Source organism: Balaenoptera physalus (assembly GCF_965194825.1).
Source record: "Balaenoptera physalus genome assembly, chromosome: 12".
NCBI lineage: Eukaryota > Metazoa > Chordata > Mammalia > Artiodactyla > Balaenopteridae > Balaenoptera > Balaenoptera physalus.
Window position 1 is genome coordinate 39,303,446 of NC_138897.1, and position 23,964 is coordinate 39,327,409.

The 23,964-nt window shown below is 39.3% G+C and overlaps 1 long non-coding RNA gene across 1 annotated transcript in view; it reads left to right on the plus strand.

Moving 5' to 3' along the window:
• Positions 1-20,905, plus strand: part of LOC309639216 — an 800,045-nt gene extending 779,140 nt beyond the window's left edge. Inside the window, exon 3 of the long non-coding RNA XR_014251521.1 lies at positions 1,122-20,905. This is a non-coding gene — a long non-coding RNA (uncharacterized lncRNA). The remainder of the gene's footprint in view (positions 1-1,121) is intronic.
• Positions 20,906-23,964: the final 3,059 nt, after the last annotated feature.

Below are 23,964 nucleotides of genomic sequence, written 5' to 3' on the forward strand. Positions count from 1 at the left end.
CCAGTGCTCAGATTCCACAGTTATATAGGCACACTTATTTAAGAAATATGTTAAAGATCAAGCTGAAGTTACTTGCTGTAAATGGATGCTGTATTGAAATGACTCTTGGGGAATTTTAACTTTTTATCTTGGCAACTATCCACAAGTTGGCAAATATTCACTGATACTTACTATGTGTCTGTGTATGGGGCCAAACACCAACAGTTTTCCTACACTGGTAGTCCCCAAAATTCCAGAACTACAATTTTTTCAGTAGAAATAAGAAACAACTCTTTTTCAGAAAGCACAAATTAAATACCAAATTAGGAGCTTTTACATTTTGAGGATATTATGGAGACTATCCTGTGCAATTTTGAAGTAATTTGAAGATATTGTGCTATAAGACAGGCCAATGTCTCCATCATTGTCCTCTATTGAAAGAGGAAAAATCAATTCTTCTTCCCAGCATCTTGCCTTCCTAAATCCTGCTGAATGTATGCGGTAGCAATCTTCTTTGGAGCGATTTTATCATGGTGGGAAGGGGGCATTGCCAATACAGTGGCATGAATAACTATTAAAAAAATATAAGCTGAGAACTCAGAGGGAAATCTATTCTGACAAGAATCTCCTGAGAGGAATTATCATTTGCTTAAAGAGTTAAAACCTTCCCTCACCACTGCATCCCCTATATGTTGCCTGGTCATGAGGAAACCTTCATGAAGAAGGCCAGATGAAGCGATTAAGCCTTTCTCCAAATTAATCGTGGATTCTTTAGGCTTTGCCTTTCTGATAAGCAAGGGGAGTTGCAACCCAGTTCTATCTTGCAACAGGAAATAAAATTGCTTTTCTCAGAAGTGTGCATCCCCAGGGCCTTTGTGATGAATCAGCTTTCATAGATTCCTTCTTTGACCTTATTAAGGACAGACACAGCAGATAATTTTAATAATGCAGCCTTCAGTAGATCCAGGGTATTGCTTCCAAAGGCTGCATAGCTGAAAACACTAATTAATGTTGTTTCTTTGGGGAGGGAGCTGGGGAAGTAGTCAGAAGGTAGAATAGTTTTACCAGAGCTTGGATGATAAAATGCTGGCCTTAATTTTCCTTTTTCTTATCTGTCTCCTCACACTATGAATCAAATGCAGCACATCTAGCCTGGCCTGTGGAACCATAACCAGCCAACAATCAATGGATTCCTAATGAGAACAGCCAGCCAAGCAGCCACAATAATCACCTTTTGGACAATCAATATAGAAGAAAATGTGAAAAGAGTTTGATATCAGGTATTTCTCTAATCCTCACTAACCACCCCTAATCAGGGGTATGGTATGAATCCCAGGGATCTTTGATAAGTAGACATTACTGGAATCCTTTCAAATAATTACAGGATTAAGATGCATGAACCACATGGCCTGGGATATATGAAATAGCAGGGGCTGAGAACCACATGTAGATTTGAAGGGAGGAGCCTCTATCTTTCCTTGATGCTAGATATGACAAATCAAGTGCCCAGTTTAATTAACCTTACCAGAAACAAAGATTTGAAAGAAAAAAAAAGTGTATTTGTTCAAAATATCAACCCATAACTACAACTAAAGCAACAACCAAAAAAATTATGCTACCTCCTTCCCAACAGCCAGAGAAAGAGCCAGTGATTGACTGAGGTCAGTTTCAGCCAGACACCCAAATTTCACATGCTGGCTGCAAATCGCTCTCAGAGCCTGCTGTGCCATTCCTGGATTATTCTGCTGCGGCACACTCCTTTTGAAGCAAGAACTCTGACTTCCGCTCAGCACTGAGTGCAACAGAAATCAGAGTGTGGAAAGTGCTTTTTCTGAACTCTACATATGCAGCACAATGAAATAGAGGTTCTGCCACCAGCTGTGTGACATTTGCCAAGTCATCTAACCTCCCTGAGCCTCAGTTTCCTCATCACCAAAATGAGGGTGTGATAAACACACAACCTCCTCTTAGATCTAAATTCAGAGTGTACAGGGATCTAAACAGCCTGCTTATAGTTTCATTTTTACTCGAGAGTTAATTCTCTTCACTATGAGCTGCAGCTGAACACTTGGCAGATCTGACCCTGCTGTCCCTCCAAAGGAAGCATGAAGCCAAATGGGAAATAGCTAGGGATGGTGAAAAAAAACAAAAACAAAAACGGATAAACAGTAGAAAATCAGAATATTTTGGCTGTTTTCAAATCCCACATCTATATGATGGATGTCACATAAACAATACATTCAGATAATTCACTGAAGGGTTTCTTTTTTGTCCTAATGTTTTGGTATTGTACAGACCAAATCAACCCAAATTACACTGCTAGCTCCCATTTCACTCTCTATTGCTCTTATCAAGGAGTGAAAATAAACACTCTAGTTACTGCAAAAAGTCACAAACTAGTGAGAACCAAGACATTAACTAAGGAACTTGGAACATATCACTTCTTCCAGGTGTTTCATTTCTGTTTGGTATCCAACAAACTGGAGCCAGATCCTGTACCTTGGAAGAATCAAAAAATGGTTAAATGATGTATTTTGATTCAAAGGCCTTTTTAGATCACTGCACATGGGGTCAGTTCAAGGAGGTACAAGTTGAAGGATAGCAGAATATGCTAGCCCAAAATATGTTATTTAGGAATATTAATTATTTTGAGCTATAAGCACTTGAAAAACAACTGCAGGGTGATGGTTTCTCTGAACTCCCCTTATCTGCCTAAAGACAGATCTTCCAAAAGGAACTCAATTGTCATAAATCCCCTTCCCAGGAGTTTCATCCACCAGAGAAGATTGACTTTTATCATGGGAGAGGAGACTAGAAGTCGACACCACACCCAGACACACTTTGTCACAAAATGTCATACCCCTCAATCTATTCTAAGAGCCCATTAATCTTTCCAAAATAATTTACTCTCCCCTAAGAGGCCTACACGTCCTCCCTCCTTTCTCTCTAAGATGGTATTTAATCCTGAATTCTAAAGCTACTTCTTCGAGCTATTCATTTTTTCTTGGGTACTTCCCATGATTCACAAACTAATAAACTTCTATTTGTTTTTCTCTTGTTAATATGTTTTAGTACAGGAGTCTCAGTCAAGAACTCAGAGGGTGGGGGGAAATTATTTTTCCTCCCCTACAAAGCTTTGTGGGATGCAGCCTGGGTTCATATTTTATGAAATCAGAAAAGTACTGGGTCAGCTAAGAGTGGCCAGTGGGTAGCTAAATTATAAAAGATCCCATTTTTTACATCCTCCTGCCTAGGGTTACCATATAAATTTTCTGCTAGTCAGGACACTTTTGAGACTGAAAAGAGACTTTATTAATAATTATACCAGGTCAACAGGAGCAAATGAGGACTGAGTCAGGCAAACAGAGCTATGGTCACCCTACTCATGTCCCATAATCTGAAGGTTCTGAGTAACTAAAAATCACCGACCTCTCCAAAACATTTGAAGATTCCCCAACCAAGAATTCAAGGACTACAGCTGTGCTGTATTTTTTGTATTCGATCCTTCCCTCCTTCCTTCTTCCCCCTGTCTTTTCCTCCCTCCCTTCTTTCCTTCCCTCATTCCTTCCTTCCTTCCTTCCACCAGTATGTATTTAGCACTACTAGATACTAGTTCCTGTGCAGAAACTGACTATAAATCAGAAATGGTCTCTGCATTCATGGAGCAGATGGTCTGAGGGAATACCAACATTAATAAAATAATCACACAGAAAAACAACTGAATTATGAAAAGGCTACAAACAAGGTTCTGGTGCACAGTGCTTAGGATATGTATATACATCACACAGTACTCAATTAAGAGCCAATAAGTATGCTGGGATGCTGCTGCAAATAATGAGTCATGATGGTCATCCCAATGAAGGCACCATCTCTCTGCTGTTTAAGCCATATGGACAACTGAATGCTCCCTAAGAAAACTTCACTTTCCAAATTTGTTTTCATTAATCCCAAGGGTATCAAGGTTCTGCGATTTGATCTTCAGTTTAAAATAATGCCATAATTTCAGTCACTTTTATCCCCCACATATTTGGGTAACTTGGAGACAACCAAGGCTTTCCACCTCAGAGGCAAGGAAAACAATTGTTTTGTTCATAATATGGTTGAGGAAATAAAAAAATTTGGCTTAATGTCTTTCCTCCTTGAAAAGCAGGCACTCTATAAGTATATGTATGTGGATGTAAAATTGCATCATCACAGAGCTGAAGGCAGAAATTCTTAGAGACCACTGGAGAGGAAAAAAACCCTTCACCAAACTCAACTAATAGAGGTTCAGTATTTACAGGCTTTATTTTGAGCAAGTGTATAAGCATAGACTATGCCTTAGTAATAGTGCCTTTAAATCAAGAGCAAGATGCACTAGCATTTACCCAGAATACTATGGTGCATCCAGAAAAAAATAAAGCCTGGACGCGAACTGGCCCCTTAACCACACCAGTTAGGATCATTACCAGTTCCTCTGACAGATGAACTGGGGACCAATTTCAGGACCTTTTGCTTTTAACCAGGTGATATACATTGCAAATAGTCATTTTTTTCCCCCAGCAAAAATAATTTTTATTGTCTTTTTAAGTCTTAGTTTAACAAAATAAGAGATCCCTTTGATTTAGTTGAACTAATCAACTCCATGTTAACATTAGAGGCAAGATCCAGGTATGTGGATACCCAGGTAAGAAGAGCCTTGACAAATTGTTTTAATTGGCCTAATTTCTACCTGGATGGCCAACCACTTTCAATAGCCCATAGCACATTGGTATTGTAGTAAATAATTTTTATAAAACCATTCTAAGGGAGAAAATATTAAAATTTCTATTTATATTTCTATAATTTCTTTCTACATTTTATAATGTTCATATTAGAATAGCAAAGTATGTTGTGTTATGAATAAGTAAGGATAATTGGAATGCATGTCAAAAAGTGTTTAGTGCTGGGATGTGAGATTTAAAAAGCTGGCAGCCATTGCTCTATACTAGCAGATCCTTAAAACTGGATTATGTCTTACTTTGCCCAGCTAAGTTGTTAGAAAACAGCAGACTGTCCATTGAAATGATAGAGGAGGGAAAAGAAGGATGAAGGGAAGGGCTCTTGGCTAGTATCTCCATATCGAGAAGACATGTTTAGGTTACAACCATAGGTCTACATGTGCATTTTTGTAAAGTGCCTGTGTTTATTATGAACAAAGTTCATTCTTTATTTTGCAATATCTAAGCTTTTTAAACATCCTGAGGTGACAATGTATGATAAAAAGTAGAGCTAGTGAATTAACCAATTTGTAAATATCTTTGTAAAAATAATTGATAGAAAAGCAGCATCTAGGACATGGAATTGTTAAACCATCTCTGAGTCAGGACTTGTTCATTATGTTGGCAGCAGAGGGGCAGAAGGAAGTATAAAGGGAGGGATGTATGCAGCTGTGTTCATATTTACATTTTGATGATAACCATTGATGTGTGTACATCTATTTTGGCTCTACTACAGGAGTACATTGTTGAGTAATTCAATGGAAACATACTTCCTTGCTAATATTTTAATACTACAGATGGGATAATGAATTCTCTTAGAAACACTAAAAAAAAAAAGGAAAAGAAAGTAGTAGACAGTTAATAAATGTATGTTGAATAAAAGAATGAATGAAGTAATAAGTGCACATAGCTATGACCTTTGTTTTCCCATACTCTGTATCAGCCCATTTTTATCGATTAAACATAAAACCTGATCATAAATAACAAGTTCAGTGAGGTCAGTTTTCAGGCTCCTTCCATACAGGAGACGCAGCCTGACCTCACCACCCTCTCATCTGTCACCAGATCCCTTTGGAGGAGGCCCTGATACCTGCTAAAAAATGTTGGCTCTTCTCATTTTCAGGCTCACTACAGCACAGACAGCCTTGAACCTTATTGTACTGGGAAAGGAGGAATCAGTTGGAGAAACTTTTAGCCTCTGAGAAGGAAGGCAGATGTCTTGTGGAGACTGAGAAAACTTTATCCAGTCCAAAGCACACCTCTCTTCCCCCCTGGCATAACCCTGTCCTTTCCCACTCTGCCTCGTTCTGGCTTTGTTGTGATGCCCACAAGCAATGGGGTGTGGCTTTTGCTTTCTTAACTCCCCTCTGCTTTTATTCTCCCTTCACCACCTGTGAGAGACCCTCAAGAAGGAATGCTCTGCAGAGGAATAAAAGAATGAAGACAATATTCATGAACCAACTGATATGGAAAGATTGCCAATAAATACTGCATAATAACAAAAAGCAAGACACAGAATGTTGTATATGGACTATGGGGAAAATATATATAAAAAAGAAACACTGAAATGATAAACCAGAAGCTTTTAAATGATTACATGAAATTGGTGAGGGGGAAATGAAAGCAAGACTTTTTTGTATATACACTATATATTGTTTTGACTTTTTAATTATATAGACATATTAACTTTTAAAGAAAACTAAATTAGAAAAACACCTCAAATTGAAACAAATGAAGCTATCTATATATCAAATTGGTAACAGTGAAAAAATTTCACTGAAAGGACTTGAAAACACAGTTTTTTTGTTTGTTTGTTTTTTTTTTTTTTTTTTTTTTGGCCATGCAGCTTGCAGGGTCTTAGTTCCCCAACCAGGGATTGAACCCAGGCCATGGCAGTGAAAGTGCTGAGTTTTAACCACTGGACCACCAGGGAATTCCTGAAAACACAGTATTTTGACTGTGAATACTTATGATATTATAATATTATCATACATTATGAGATATTCTTAGGAAAAAAGAACCATACCGAAAAAAAAAAACAAGAAAAAAAAAAAAAACCCACTTTGTTTTTAAAACTGGCATCGCTATTTTCAAACTTTTAAAAATATATTGCATATCAAAACAAATTATTATGTTAATTATGTTTTATTAATCAAAATTTCAGTGTAAAACAAAGAACACAAATATAAAATAAGAAAAAGTGAAAACACTCTGATGTAAATATTTTAATTTAAATTATAAATGTTAACTCATGACTTTTTAAATATATATTTAAACACTTTGAAAACTTCTTGAAGTGGTGTAATCTCAACAGCAATTAACAGCCCTTGTGCCCAGGCTGTGGCTTCTATTACCATTCTCCATGGAAAGAAACCAAGGCTCCTTAGAGAAATGGTTGATTCCAGTCTACGAGGGAAAGGGAACAGGTAAATCTGGGACCTCTTTTGCCAGAAAGCAAATGTGCCTGCAAAGATTCATGGGGTTATGTCAAACATCTGGGAGCCAATATGGAGAAGGTACCACTGGTCAAAGTTGAGACAATTTAGACCTCAAAAGAGAATAATGAGTTTAGTGGATTGAAACAGATTGAATCAATGAAGAATCAATGAGTGCATAACGATACTATAAAAAAGAAAGTCATAGAAAACTCATTTGTCACTATTAGAGGTAGGTAATAACACAACTCCTCTCTGAAGATTGGGAAATAAAGGAAAAGAATTGATCATTTATCTTGCCTTTCTGGCAGGAATTGGGTTTCAGGGTAATAAAATAGCCCACTTGGTGAGCGAAAGCTCTTCTTTACATAGGAATGTCAGCTAACAAATGAAGGAGTGGTGGAATTGTAAAAACATTTTAGAAACTCTAATTAAATTAACTGCTTCAGGCAAGGTTTATCAATTGGTGTCAAAACCAGTAGGTGAATGTTTTGTACAGTAATACATTCATATAGTGCAAAGTAATACTACACAGATTACTTTCTAGTCCCAAGAGAAAAACATAATTTACAATGGAGGGACTGAATTGCCCTTATTAAATTTAATCTAGAGGCCAATATTAGTATCACTAATGATGGGTCAACCAAATATTATGTGTCTTCTGGAAAACTACAATATTATATACCTAAAATCAACTGAAAGCCAGAAATGTTTAACTTGAATCCATTAAGCCTTTTGACATAACCTCCAGTATAATGGAAATATGTGGGCTATATTACATCACAGCCAGACAAAGGCAGAAGGTAGTACATCCTACAGGGCAACTGACTTGTTCTTTTTAACAAGTCAGTGTCATACAAAAAAAGCGACAGGGGTGTTATGCTGGATTAAAAGATACCAGAGGCAAAGGTGTGCTGGTAAATGTTTCACACCCAGTCCAGAGTGATAGGGATTTGCGGTGTTTGCTGATTTCCATGTTGTAAACAGCCCCACCAAGGTAATTTCAGGGTACTTGTGTGACATCAAAGAGCTCACAAAATCTTTGGCACACAGTCGGAGCCAGCTATGGCATGCCACTGCTTAGAGGACATTGCCTGGTTCCATGTGGTCTTAGATTAATCCTGGAGAAACCAACTGTAAAAGTTACTTGAACGTCATTTGGGAGAATGTTTGATGAGTTTACCATCTAATAAAATAAAAAGGTGGACATCATTTCTGAAAAAAGAAGCAGGTTGCAGAACAACATATGCAGTATGATCTCACTTTGGTGTGAAACGTCGTAGATAGGCATAGATGGATATGCAACAAGGTGTGAACAACGGTCACTGCTGCGTGATGAAAATGTGCTGGTTTGGGGTTTATTTCTCTAAAATTTAGCAATACAACTCTACTTGTGCTCTAACATTGGGCTGTAATGTCACAGAAATATTTTAAAAACAGAGATGATAAATGAGGCAAAAAGAACAGCTTGGAGCAGGGAGGTATCATGATGGATAGTGTTGGAGGGACTGATGTGTCGGTTCTCATCCTTCAAGGAGCCCGTTTTGGGCATAGGTCCTGACTGAGGCCTCTGAAGTGGAAACTGGCTGCATCTGTAGATGTTCACAAATAAAATAAGAATTCCCATCTCGTAAATTTGCCCTTCTTTCTAGTTCTCGGACACCACTGCAGCCCAGTCCATTGTGAGTTCTCCCTTAGCTCCAGTCTGACAGAGCACTTTGTAATTTATTTGTTCACTTGGTCACTCACTTCTTCACTCTGCCACTCTTCTTGATCCCCAGCTCCTTGGCAGGCTTGACACAGACACTGGGCTTGGAAAGATGGAGGTGTGTGCCCTGCCCTCAGCAACTCACTTGGGATCCAGCTTATTCCTCTTCCTCTTCTCTATTATGGGACTAGGTATTCATAAAATAATTATTGACTACAAGATGAACTGACTGTGTAATTATAACTTCCTAAGGTTTATTACATGCCAACCAGTGTAGGACATTGGCTTTTTGACCATGTACTCCCCTCAGTACAAAAAAAAGGCGATATATATATCTATATCTATGTAGATATATGTAGATATAGATATCTATCTATCTATATATATATATATTTGAGCATCATCTCTCAACACACACATATTTCTTTATCTATGAATTGTATATATGTTACATACCACCATGCAATATAATACATCTGCATTTTTTCTTATTTTTACTTGATAAATTATTTTATTTCCATGCCTCTGGAAAATACTAGTCTAAACTATCATTCTTTTTGCACCTTTTCTCCCTTCTGCCCTCCTTCCCAAATCCACATAGACAAGTATAAAATTCTCATAAAAATGAAGAAGATATAGGAATCATCACCACCCTGAGTTAAAGGCAATTTTCCCAGCCTCCTCCCCCTCTGACCCTACATGTGGAGAAAATGTCATCGGATGGGCCTGCTCACATGTCTCCCACTCACACACACTCATACCTCTTCAATCTGGAATGTGAGCCAAGTAAATATAGCTTTGTTACCCACTGCATAAATAATACCAGCCAGAACACAGCTTCTAAATGGCTCCAGATGGGCACCCTTCATGCTGCCAGAGAGGAAATAACTTTGAGCTACTGTCATTTCAGCAGAGAGCTTACTCCGTGATTTCATCTGGATGAAATAAGGAAGAGCTATCAGCACTTGTCTATTATCCATGCAGGTAAGATAGGAATAGAAACATCCTCTCTGTCAAGTTGAATGGCTTCATGCTTTAGCACTCTTAGACTCCGGTTTAGCATCAAGATGTCTCAGGTTTTAAATGAAATGTCAAATATAATTTGCCTCTGGATACTCAAGATATATGATTGCCCTTGGAGGAAACTTGATAACTCAGCATTCTTGTGTCAAATGTGTATCTACCTGAAAGGGCACTCTATAATGCTGGTGCCCCCACTCTTCCTCCACCACATAAAAACCCTCAGCCAGCCTGATGAGCCAGGCTCCATTCCTTGTTTTAATGTGCATGAGACTCCACAAAGAAAATTTTTATGTCCATGAAGCAAAGGCCACTGTTCAGAGTTCTCTTTGAGAATCTAATCTGCACAGAATATGAAAACCCAGTATTAAAATGCAGAGACTTTCAAAATCTTGGACACAGGTGGACACAGAAATGACAACAAACCACACATATTCCCTTCCTTTCAAAGTCTTCTGAGTCCCTCATTTCACTGCCTCTCACTTGACATTACTTTCCTTCATTTATGGGAGAATCAGACTCAGTCCCAAAATCCAACTAAAAAAAAAAAGTAAAGAAAATAAATATATAGCAGCCTTCTTCTCTGACGCAAAAGAAATTCACAGCTTAAACTTGGAAGTGCAGAGGGGCTGTTATTCACTAAGCAGCTGTTGGACTGTGGAGACAGGGTAGTGAATGCAATCAAAAGACTCACAATCTGGTCCAAAGTGATTTTTGAAAACTAACACAGTAGATAACGAAATCTGTCAGCCTGAGTCTTGAGTAGACATAAACATTTTGGTGGAATTTGATCTGTTGCCAAAGGCCTTTCTCTCACTGACACACTGCAGTGTCAGAAATTCCAAACTACAGCCAGTGTGCTGAATGTAAATATGCCGTGAAGTGTGTCTGTGGGAGGAGCAGTGAACCATCCTGTTAGGAACATACCACTGCTCCTTATTGAGCATCTACGTGAGCCTGACAGTTCCGATCCATTACTTCAAATCCTCAGACCAGCAAAGGAAGGTGCTATGTTTTGAATTGTGTCCCCCAAAACATGTGTTGAAGTCCTATCCCCAGTACCTCAGAATGTGACCTTATTCGGAAGTACTGTCTTTACAGAGTAATCATGTTAACATGAGGTCTTTAGGGGCAAGCCCTAATCCAACACGACTGGTGTCCTTATAAAAAGGGGAAATTTGGACACAGAGACAGACACACACAATGGGAAAATGATGTGAAGATGCAGGGAAAATACCATGTGAAGATGGAGGATTGCAGTGATGCACTTGCAAGCCAAGGAATGCCTGAGGACACTGCAAGCTCAGAGAGAGTCAGGGAGCAGAGCTTTGTCTAGTTTCTTTAGAGGCAGCACTGGCTACAAACATGTGGATTTCAAACTTCCAGGCTCCAGAACTGTGAGATAATACCTTTCTATTGTTCTAAGCTGCCCAGTTTGTAGTATTTTGTTATGAAGCACTAGCAAATACAGAGACAGATATCACCATTCATATGTTGCAGATGTAGAAACTGAAGCAGAATTCAAATTCAGCTCTGACTTCAGAGCTCATACTCATGCAACTATAGCAGTATTTTCAAACTGACTTCCACAGAACTGGGATTCACAGACAGATGCCTAGAATTCAAAGCATTCAATCCAAAAAATTCTTAATTGTCTATTTACATTTCAGTTGTTTTTAAAATGATGAATATACATAGGCTTATCTTAATGACCACCAAATAACCAAATATTACCCCATGATTTCTGTGTTCAAGTTTGTGTTGTGTTGGTGATGGAGTTGGTACCAATTGGTACTTCTTTAATTTTTAATTGTCCCAGAATAATGGAAAAAGAGTACAGCATATTTATTATGTAAATAATAATTTTGGCACTATGTGAATTCCAAATAGCATCACAGCTGTTTGTATGAAAAAAGGTCACAATAGCTGAAACAGAAGAACTGTGGGCAAATTGAGTCATCATCACACAACACATAATAGTACACTCATGCTGACTTCAAAAGGGGTGTGCCATAGCAGTCAGAGCCATAGTGACGCCCAGAAAAACCTTTACTCAAATATCATCACATATGAGTAATATTGTTAATGTAAGTTTTATTAGGTTGTGTACTTGTTTCTATTTAATTAATAACTTTATTATGTTTATTATTGTGCTAAAAACTAAAGACATTAAAAAACATATCTACTTTTATCTACAAGAGGTAGGAGAATTTATCGAGATGTTAAGTTGTTTGCCATCTACATTGCTCACCACTTTTGTTCCAGAGGTTAATCAGGTGCGCTGTGTTCTCTCACATCAGGAACATTTGTGGGAATATAAGTGGAGCTACTAGAATACCACATCATACAGGGATTTTTGTAAAGACCTCACTTATTTAGGAGATATGCTGAGTACACCAGCAGGGTAAGGAAGGAGGCAAAGGTTCTCACCAGGGATAGAGGAAGATGTAGAGAAAATGATGGCAGATTTACCCAAGTTTGGGAGGAGATAAGTCTCTGAGGGTCCCTCAAGTAGGGGATACATGTCCTACTCCTTCTCAGGACAAGGCTTGGTGTACCTTGGAGAAATGGATACTAGGAATCTGGGGTCCAATTTCTGGGCCCCAAATATGGCCCAGAGGGAGCAGAGCAGTAGACTTTAAGTTGCCTTGAGAACTTGGATGAGGCCATCTCATTGATTTCTAATAAGGCCAATGGCTTACATGCTTTGTCACTGCCTAAGACGCTCCCAAGACCTTTTCACAGCCTTTAGTAGATGTGTCAGCTGAGCTACAAGGAGCCCTAATAAGACTGAGTTTCAATTTCCTGCTGGCCTGGCAGGATGAGGGTCTTATTCAATCTGAACTAAAGTACATAAAGTAAAGAAACATATCTGTCACACTCAAATAGTCTACATACTTATTTAATTAATGTTATAATTTAAAATTATCTAGGTCAATACTTTGGGTCTGAATTTTTTTCTCCTTCTAAAAGAAACCTGAATATTACTAGGTTTCAGAATGCATGGCATTACTCAGAGTTGTCTGCTATGGTAGTAACTAATGGCTTAGCATGAGTTAATCTACTTGCTAGCTAGCTAGATAGCTGTCACCTTGGAAACCAAAGAGCAGAGCCCCAAGGGATGGGACAAGTGGATTCATAGACTTAAATAACAATTCTAGATAACAAGAGAAGAAATGTCAGAGATAGTTCATGATTATTGCCAAATGAGTTACAAACAATATCTGTTTAAAAATAAGAGCTCCCTGCATTTCCTCAGGTTAGAGCTTTATAGAGCATTTTCAGATACCTGCTTCACTCTTACTATAGGATGTGAACCTGCTCCACCACCACCACCAAATAAGTAGTCTGCCAACTATTTATCACTGTCTGTTACCCCTCTAGAGGGGAACATAGAAGGTGAAGAGATTCAAGAACACAAGACAACGGGATAACTAAGCAAGATGTAAGAGAGTAAAATTTTGAAGGTAAATGGGATGACCTGAGGGGCCTGGACAAGGTTTTACCTCCACTCACAGCCCTGAGTTCCACACAGCCAATTTCCAGACTCTAACTGAAGATCTTTCTCTAACCAGCCCTCCTCTCCAAGTCTATCCTGCCTAGAGCAGGCCTTTGTTATTGCTCATCTGGCCTGGCACAAGTCTCTTAACTGTTCTTCCTGCTCTCCGTCCTAGGCACCTTCTGACTAGCAAGGATATCACATCACCCCCCTTCCTATGGCTCTTCAGTGGCCCCATGTCCCTACGCTCTGGCTCCAGGTAGCTTTGCAGCCCTGACGCCCTTTCCCTCCCCCACAGACCTGACTTGCCAACTTGCTGTGCTTTGAGTTCACCAAACTCTCTCTCATCAGGCTTTTTCTCACCCCCCTGCCTAGAGTTTCCTCCTCACTGTCCTTCCAGAGCTCACTCCTCCTGGATGCCTGGCCGCCTGAGGCCCTCCTGCCATTCCTCCCCTTGAACTGGATTATTGTCTGGCTCCATTAACAGTTATCAATGTGGTTCAGAATATTTTGTATTTAATGGGGTGTGTCCTGTTGTCCCAGAATCTAGGCTAAAACTGAGGACAACAGAGAAGTACTCACACATTCTAAAGAGAAGCTGAAGACCACTAAGCCATCCTGGCTGTAAAAGAACTCTAGAAATATGAAAGAGTTTCAGTAAATGAATAGAAAGTAGTTGGCTTTTCTCAACCAAGGGGCTGAAGGAAGTGCTCGAAGAGCATTATTTATAGATCTTGGGTATAGTTGCAAGAAGGGGAAACTGGAACCCTATTCCCCAGGAGGATGCTTATCTTGCCACAGAATCACAGGCATCACAGCAGCCAGGGATCCAAGTGAAACACAGAGTAAGCTTTCTTGGGAGAGATTGAGTTGGGGACATCTGTGGACACAGAGACTGAAACCTGCTTCCCACCCTGGAGGACTCTGGCATCGGGATACCTAGAGCAGCCCAGGATGACAGTGAGAGGGCAGCAGGCACATCAGAAAAGTGTTGGGCATGACAAGTGTATGAGAGTTTCCTGAGAACCAAGTGCAAGGCTGAGAGGATGGCCAAGTGGGAGGCAACTGGATGAGATCCTGCCCAAGAGGGCTGCATGCCTATAGATTGATCTCAGAGGGATTGGTGTTAGAAAGGAGTTGCCAAGGGTCATCCAGAGAGTGTGGCCCCTGTATTAGGAAACCACACGGCAGAAATCCCCATGTTGGAGGTGGGGTGGTGGCACTGGGCAGCAGGTCCTGTGAACAACCTACACCGTGCCTCCCGCAGCATCGGGACATCTGCTACAGCCGAGGGCATGGATGCCGGCCTTACAAACCATCAACCATGTGGTTGTTGCCTCCCTTATCCTTGCAATGTCTAAACCTGATCTTACCTCTCCTGGCCTCCACCCCCAACCCTGGAGGATGATGAAGTAGAACAGGGAAAGGTGATGAAGAAAGAATAGATCAGACTTCCACCCCCCACACCCACCCGTGGTCACCAAGACACAAGTTAACATGCTCTGAGTGAATAAGAAAAGCTTTAAATTAAAAGAGACCTTGGAGTTTTAAAAGGGACAGAATTAGGCTTTTGAATGCTTGAAAGGGACTTTACACTGTCAAAAAGAAGTAAAAGGAATTGGACAGCTATGGAATCTGCCCAAGATGTCATCAAGAGGCAAAGAAGGGAAATGAGACAAAGCATGCTGAAGGAAATGATAATAACAAAGCCGTTTCCTGTTTATACTCTACAAAGTTCAGCCCAAGTAATAAATGTATATTATTTTGTATGTATATATGTAAAAAAGGTGTGTATGTGTGTATATGTATGTGTGTGTATGTATAAAGGAGATGTATGTATATATGTATGTATACATACATACCTTTTTAGTCTGTAGCTTTTTGAGTCAAGAGGCTTATTTGTTTATTTTTATACCTTCAGCCACTGGCACACTGTTTATGGTGAGATGAAATGAAGGGCCACCTGGGTAGATACAAACATATTCTGCCTGGCACATCCACAAGTGTCAGACTGTCAGACACAGCAACCCTGGGACCACACTTTGTTCTTTCTTCCCACAACAGTCGCTTCTAATCAACACTGTGAATCCAGGTGGGACCCTAAGAGGGCCTGGAGTCATTTCATCCTCCCAACTCTACTTGTCTTCCAAAGGCCCACAAGAGATGGGATGATAAATCCTATGGCCAGGAACACACACTAATATGTCATACACCCCCTTTATTTGAGGGTTCCACCTGTTAGCTGTGTCCAAGTGATAAATGTTTTCAATATGAAAATGGAAACTCCCAAGTCATCTTTTACAAAAATGACTTCTCTGAACAACCAGGCTTGTGTGACGTCCCAGCAGTAAATGAAATTTCTACAGTAGAACTTGAAGGTAAGGTGGGCAGAGAGAAGGAGGCAGCTTTGGAGTATTTTCCTGAGTAGACTAATTAAAGGTATTGTTCAGGTTATCCACTGCTGTGCAACACACTACCCCAAAATGTAGTAGCTTGAAATGACTATTTTATTTGGCTCATGCTTTGTGGGTCAAGAATTTAGGAGAGGCTGGACTGGGGAGGTGAGCTCTGAACGATGTGGCATAAAATGGGGCAGCTGAAGAAGAAGGGTTCACATCCAATATGGTATCTTGGCTTACAGCTCTGAGGCCTGGGCAGGATGCTTGGCAGTTGGTTCTGGAGGATTGTTGGGAGCCCAGCTGTGGCTGTTGGCCAGAGAGCTGACACTTTGTCTCTCCGTGTGGTTCGGGCTTCTCGCAGCAGGTGGCCAGGTTCCAGAGAAATCATTCCCAACAACGAGTGTACCAAAAGGTCCAGGCAGATGCTGTAAGCCTTCTTATGACTAATCTCGGAAGTCCCAGAACATCATTTCTGCCACATTCTTTGGGTCAAACAAAGCAAATGACTAGGGGAGCAGAATTAGACTCCATCTCTCAATGACAAGAATAACAAAGCCAATTTAATCTACTACAGAAATGTTGAGATATATTCCACATGAAGGAGGGACAACCCCCCTTCAGTTACTCCTTCCTTCACCTCCTCTTTATGTAATTATGGTACAGAATGAACATGATAATGAGATAAAAGCCAGGTTTTCCTTATGTCCAGAGTCAACTAACTGCTAACACCTTGAACAATTCAATTAACCTCTTCTTGCATGTCAGGAAAGATGGGGTTTCCCTAGGTTTCAGTGAAGTCAGGGGTCACATGCTTGTGGAGCAGGGAAGCCAAACCCAGCCCACAGGTTTGTTCAATGTGAACACTGTTAATATACATGATATACATATACATACATTTATACACAGGCGTATGGGTACATATGTACACATACACACACACATATGAAAGCACATATTTACTTAATTGCTACATTTAAAAACTAAATGATGTTTTATAAAATTCAAAAAATCTAGCAACATTGGATATGCATTCCAGCATGACAAAAACTACCTGGCCTTGAGGGTCGGCTGCAGTCTTTGTGGGGGGGGCTATCACTCTCTGGTGTTTCTACGTTACTCATGTCTGTATTAGGCCAGGGCCAGATAGACATCAGAGTTTGCTTCTTGGCCACAAGGTGTAATAGTTAAGAGCACACAGATACTGGCTTTTATGGCATGTATTCAAATCTCAGCTCTGCCATTTATAAGCTATGTGACCTTAGGGAAGTTATTTAACTTCTTCCTGCCTTAGTTTCATTGTCTGTCTAATAAAGATAAAAATAATGACCTGCCTCACAAGGTTTTCTGAGGATTAAGTGAATTTACATATATTATATTAATACACAATTAATATAATATGATAATTAATATATTAATAATATATGTAGAACAGTGCTTAGGATGTATTATCATTTTCACAGTATTGTAATCATAGTAAGAATCAAATGAAAAGATTGATGTAAAATTACTTTTAAATTGTGTAGGTATCATACACAAGTACTAGATTATTATATTTTTATTACATGTAGTACAGAAGGTTTCTGATAGGTCATTTTTCTAGCTTTCTCTAGAATACTTCCAGGGTAAGAAACTTACCTCCATTTGTGATAATCTTATGACAATTCATTTCATAGTTAATAGTTTTATTTTTAGAAAGTTCTTTCTTAAATTAAGCCTACACAAAAATTGCTGTAACGTATCTCCACATAACTGAATTTTGTCACTTCTGTGAACTTCCATAGGACTTATTTTCTGTACATGTCTTTTGGCATTGACTTCTTATTTTCTTACTAAACTAATTTATTTTCTTCAGCCATACATCATGTGTCAGACACAATGCAGGGAACCAAAAATGTAACGTTGACTAGCACCCACCAAGCTCCCACACAAGAGAAGCTTATAGATCAGTGTACCTGCCAACATGTACTGTAGGATGTCACATGCATTAACTGTTCTATTCTTTCCTGCAAAAAAGTAATGTCACCTTTTACTTCTCCCATTTATTAAGTGATTCCATAAACCTTATGTCAATTGATTTTCAGAAGGTTTCTGTGAAATAAACTTTATAATTCTAATTTTAGAGATGAAGAAACTGAGGTCTGTGCAGTGTTCTCTCCATGCCACCTATCTGACCCATCACCTCCAGGCCTAGCTAGAGGGTTGGGTTCCAGAGTATACTTGAAAAAGAAGTTCAAAAGATGAATAAACCAGACCTGGGCCAGCGAGGAACCGAATTTCTGGCCAACACTGTTCCCAAAGCTAAGCAGCTAGTTCAGTTCAAAGACAGTGGAGCCTGTTAGAAAACAATGCATCTAGATTGGACGAGTGTGAGAATGGAGGGCTCCAGGAGGAGCATGTCCAGGAAAACAGGGAAATCATGAGCTGTCTGATATATCTGACTCTAATAAAGCTTGTACTATGAAGCCATTGGATTATATGAAGAATTAGTAATAGACATATAGAAAATCTATAGAAAATAGACCAAACTTTAAAATGAGGCAATTATTAAATCTGGAAAAAGAAGAAAGAAACATAACTTATTTACAATATATAGATCAGAAGTAAATGACACTTAGTTGTATTGAATAAACGAAACATATTTATGTAACTATATTGGGAGAATGGGAGGAACAAAAGAAGAGAGTGGTTGAAGAATGCTAAACCTTTGCTATAGTTACAAAATAATAATGACTGAAACAGATAAATCAAGAAATAACAGCATTAGCATATTATTTAGGATTATGCATTCAAGGCCCAGAAGAACAACTAAAAGAGTTGAAAAAGGCTGCCTTTGGGGAGCGTGATTATAGGGCAAAGAGATAAGGATGAGGACATTATAAGCCCTTTAGAAATGCATTGACTTTTTAACTTCATGCATGTTTCACTTTTATTCACAATAGCCAAATGGTAGAAACAACCCCAAGTGCCCATCGATGGGTGAATGGATAAACAAAATGTGGTATATACATACAATTGAATATTATCCAACCTTTAAAAGAAATTTTTATTATTATTATTATTTTTGGCCATGCAGCATGCAGGAACTTACCCCCACCAGGGATCGAACCTGTGGCTCCTGCAGTAGAAGCGTGGAGTCCTAATCACTAGACCACCAGGGAATTCACTTTAAAAGAAATTCTGATACATGTTACAACATGAATAAATCGTGAGGACGTTATGCTAAGTGAATCAAACCAGTCACAAAAAGACAAACAAACACTACATGATTCCACTTACAAGAGCTATATAGAGTAACTCACAGTAAATTCATAGGAACAGAAAGTAGAAGGGTGGTTGCCAGGAGCTGGAGGGGGAAGGTGGAATGGGGAATTGTTGTTTAATCTGTATAGAGTCTCAGTTTTGCAAGATGAAAAAAGTTCTGGAGATGGGTTGCACAACAATGTGAATATATTTAATGCTATTGAATGGTACACTTTAAAATAGTTAATACGGTAATGTTATCTGTATTTTACCACAATGAAAATGTTTTTTAAAATTAAAAAACAACAACAACAAAGACAGTATAGCCTGGTGGTGGAGTCATAACCAGGTGATACACAAATACCAACCAATATGGCATGGGAAGTGAAATAATCAAAATATACACAGAGAGTTAAAAAGTGAAAAATTTAGCAACTAGCTGCATGCTACTCTACAATATTCAAATCCAAGGTTTGATCTTTTTATCTATTTTATTGTCTCATGCTATGAGTACATGGTATAATTCTGGACGAAAAGGAAACTATCAACAAAATGAAAAGGCAACCAACAGAATGGGATAAAATATTTGCAAATCATATATCTGATAAGGGGTTAATATCCAAAATATATAAAGAATTCATACAACTCAATAGTAAAAAAAAATCTAATTAAAAAATAAGCAGAGGATCTGAACAGATATTTCTTCCAAAGAAGACATACAGCTGACCAACTGCTACAGAGAAGATGTTCAATGTCATAAATCATCAGGGAAATGCAAACCAAAACCACAGTAAAACATCACTTCATACCTATTAGAATGGCTATTACCAAAAAGGAAAGAAATAACAAGTGTTGACAATGATGTGGAAAAAGAGGAACTCTTGTGCCCTGTTGATGAGAATGTAGCCATTATGGAAAACATTATGGAGGTTCCTCAAAAAATTAAAAATAGAACTACTATATGATCCAACAATTCCACTTCTGAGTATTTATTTAAAGAAAGCAAATACACTTACTCAAAAAGATATATACACCCTCATGTTCATTGCAGTGTTATTTACAATAGCCAAGATATAGAAACAACTTAAGTGTCTATTGGCAGATTAATGTATAAAGAAAATGTGGTATATATATATACAATGGAATATTATTAAGCCATAAAAATGAGGAAATCCTGCCATTTGTGACAACATGAATGGACCTTGAGGGCATATGCTAAGTGAAATAAGTCAGACAGAGAAAGACATTTGTCCATGTGATCTCACTTATATGTGGAATCTAAAACAAACGAACAAAGAAACCAAGCTCATAGATACAGGGAACAGATTGGTAGTTGCCAGCAACAGGGGGTAGAGGGTGGGCCAAATGGGTGAAGGGAGTCAAAAGGTACAAACTTCCAATTATAAAATAAATAAGTCATGGGGATATCATGTACAGCAGCCGTCCCCAATCCCAGGGCCGTTGACGCCTACCAGTCTGCAGCCTGTTAGGAATTGGGCTGCACAGCAGGAGGTCAGTGACCATCAAGCGAAGCTTCATCTGCCGCTCTGCATCACTCGCATTACTGCCTGAACCATCCCCCGCCCCCCACCATCCGTGGAAAAATTGTCTTCCACAAAACCGGTCCCTGGTGCCAAAAATGTTGGGGACTGCTGATGTACAGCATGGTGACTGTAGTTAGTTAATAATACTGTATTACATCTTTGAAAGTTGTTAAGAAGAGTAGATTTTAAAAGTTCTCATCACAAGAAAAAAAAATTCTGTGGCTGTATATGGCTATGGATGTAGGCTAGATTTGTTGTGGTGATCATTTTGCAACGTATACAAATGTTGAATCATTATGTTGTACACCTGAAACTAATATAATGTTGTATGTCAATTATACCTCAATTAAAAAAAAAAAAGACACCCTCCAAAAAAAAAATGACCACTGAGATTTTTTTCCAGCCTACTCCAGGTTGGAAATCCCCTTAGTTTCCAAATGACTCAACAAAGTTGGGATCAACCCCTTAGGATTTTCCCCAATAAGCTCTCCAGGTTGTCATCAACTGAATTCACTCTCTAATGAAAGAAAACTTAAAAAGTATACAAACAACAAGATGGTGAGCACTAAGTCTTGAGTCCTCTAAAGTATAAATCAGAAAAATAATACTGCCTAGAACAGTTAGCTTCAGCAGGATACAGCACTGAAGGGCACTGCATAGGCTGAAGAAGTTTTTAAAGAGAGGTCTTCAAAACTGGGAGGTGAGAGCAACAGAGACATACCTTTGAAATTCACTCTTCTATCTAAAGAAAGCCTCAAGTGCAGATTTGGCTTTCTCTTTCTGCAGCCTCCTTTCAGAATTATAAAGTGGAAAGACCACTGCACTGGGAAGTCCAGAGTCTTGGATTTAGTGGTTCTTGTGTTAACTAGCTGAGTGGGCCCAATGCAGCCCTTTCATCTTTGTGAACCTCAGCAGTTGCAACTGTAAAATAAAGAGAATGGTTAAGATGGTCTCTCAGGACCCTTTTAGCTCTAAGGTTTTTTTTTTTTTTTAATTAATTAATTAATTTATTATTTATTTATTTATTTTTGGCTGTGTTGGGTCTTCGTTTCTGTGCGAGGGCTTTCTCTAATTGCGGCAAGTGGGGGCCACTCTTCACTGCGGTGCGCGGGCCTCTCACCATCGCGGCCTCTCCCGTTGCAGAGCAGAGGCTCCAGACACGCAGGCTCAGTAGTTGTGGCTCACGGGCCTAGTTGCTCCGCGGCATGTGGGATCTTCCCAGACCAGGGCTCGAACCCGTGTCCCTTGCATTAGCAGGCAGATTCTCAACCACTGCGCCACCAGGGAAGCCCCAGCTCTAAGGTTTTTCTTGAATCAATAAGTCTATTCCCCTGTAGTGTCTAAGAGTTTTATCATTAGCTAAACTTGGTGACAACTTCTTAGACACTGCTCTGTAAAGGGAAGAACAGGAGTGGGAAGTGAGGCCAGTTGGTTCAGAAAGTATTCTCCCTGTATTTTAGGGCATGGGAGGGGCTGTCACTGATATCATGAACACTGGTTGGTGACTATACACACACTTTTGGGATCAAGGTGCCTTGCAGACTGAAATCCAGTTAAAGGAAAAGGGGAAAAGACAATCTACCCTCAGTCAATGGGGCACTGGGAAGAAGGAGGGATTGGAGAAGCTAACAGACTGCAAGAGCTCATGAAGATGTAGAGTATTCAAAAGAGCCAAGTCATTCATTCATTTCTTCATTCGTTCTTCCAAGAGATATTTATTTAGTCCTTCTATGCAAAAATAATTTAAAACAATGCTGAAAATATGTCTATATTTCAATTTGCTTTACAATTTAAAATACAGTTTTATTTTATGTTTCATCTGATATCAACTCTATGGGATATAAACCCTTGCTTATGACAGGAGCAAAGCTCAGAGAGGTTGAGTTTAACAAATGTCACAGAGCTAATTCACTGAAAAGTCAGGATTAACATTCAAGTTTTCTCATTTCTGCTCTTATATTCCTCCTGTTAAATCACAGACACACCGTCTACTCCTACAAGTTCCTACTTTTGCCTTGTCAAGTGGATAGCCTTGGGCCCCACGATGCCAATACCCCTCTTGGGGATGAGGGCAGGCCGCCCACCCCATAATATGCCTCAAAGGCGTATTGATTATTTTGAATTAAAGTTACTTAAGAAACAGCCAACACAAGAGGGACACTCTGACCCTCCTCTCTGTCTCCCTGAAAGCAGGAAATAAATCTCCCCTGTGAAAGGTGAATTCCCTGCATCTGGAGGTAAACAGACACCCTCATCACTAGAATAGGGAATTCAGGCCGAGAAGTCTATATGAACAAAACATGTTACTTTTTAAATTTACTACCTCAAGCCCAAACTTGGTTTAGATGCTTCACTAATCAAACACCTCAAACCTAAGTTTCTTTGTCCTGTGAATTCCTCACAAATTTATTATTTCTTTGTCCAAAAAGTATTAAAGCTGCCAGCTTTGGCCACTTCTTGGGTCCCATTTCTATGAGACCTCTGTGTGCACAAAATAAAATTTTTTTTCTTTTTCTCCTGTTAATCTGTCTTATGTCAATTTTATTATTAGTCTAGCCACAAGACCTCAAGAGGAGTAGAGGAAGAAATACCTGCCTCCCCAACACCGCTTTTCCTTCATTTGGCTCCTTGAGAACAAAGAACTAAAAATAAAAGTCCTATAAGAGTTTAAATTTTGTCCAATAAGAAGTAGGAATGTGCATTTTCTTCCCAAGAGGTAACACATTGGTATCCCTGAACTATAGATAAAGATGTTGAAGGTGGGTTACTGGCTCTGACACTGGCTTTATATTAACTTCTCTGGACCTCAGGCCTACACCTGTCAAACAGGTGACAACATCTGCCCTCTAGTATCAAATCAGGTAGAATATGTAGAAACCCCTTGAAAACAAGAAGGGAAGCTCTAACTGTGGTGTGGTTATTATGGTTACTAAATGTATGATTTGGGGAATAGATAATAGCCAATGCTGGCTTGACTTCAGGCTTGGAGATCCAGCAAATCCGGAGGAGAGGGATTGGATACAATTTCTTTTTTTTTTTTTTTTTTTTAATTTTTATTTATTATTTATTTATTATGTTTATTTTTGGCTGTGTTGGGTCTTCGTTTCTGTGTGAGGGCTTTCTCCAGTTGCGGCAAGTGGGGACCACTCTTCATCGCAGTGCGCGGGCCTCTCACTATCGCGGCCTCTCTTGTTGCGGAGCAGAGGCTCCAGACGCTCAGGCTCAGTAGTTGTGGCTCACGGGCCCAGTTGCTCCGCGGCATGTGGGATCTTCCCAGACCAGGGCTCGAACCCGTGTCCCCTGCATTGGCAGGCAGATTCTCAACCACTGCGCCACCAGGGAAGCCCCTGGATACAATTTCTAAACAAAGGAGCAAAGTTCATAAGCAGCTCAATGCTTAG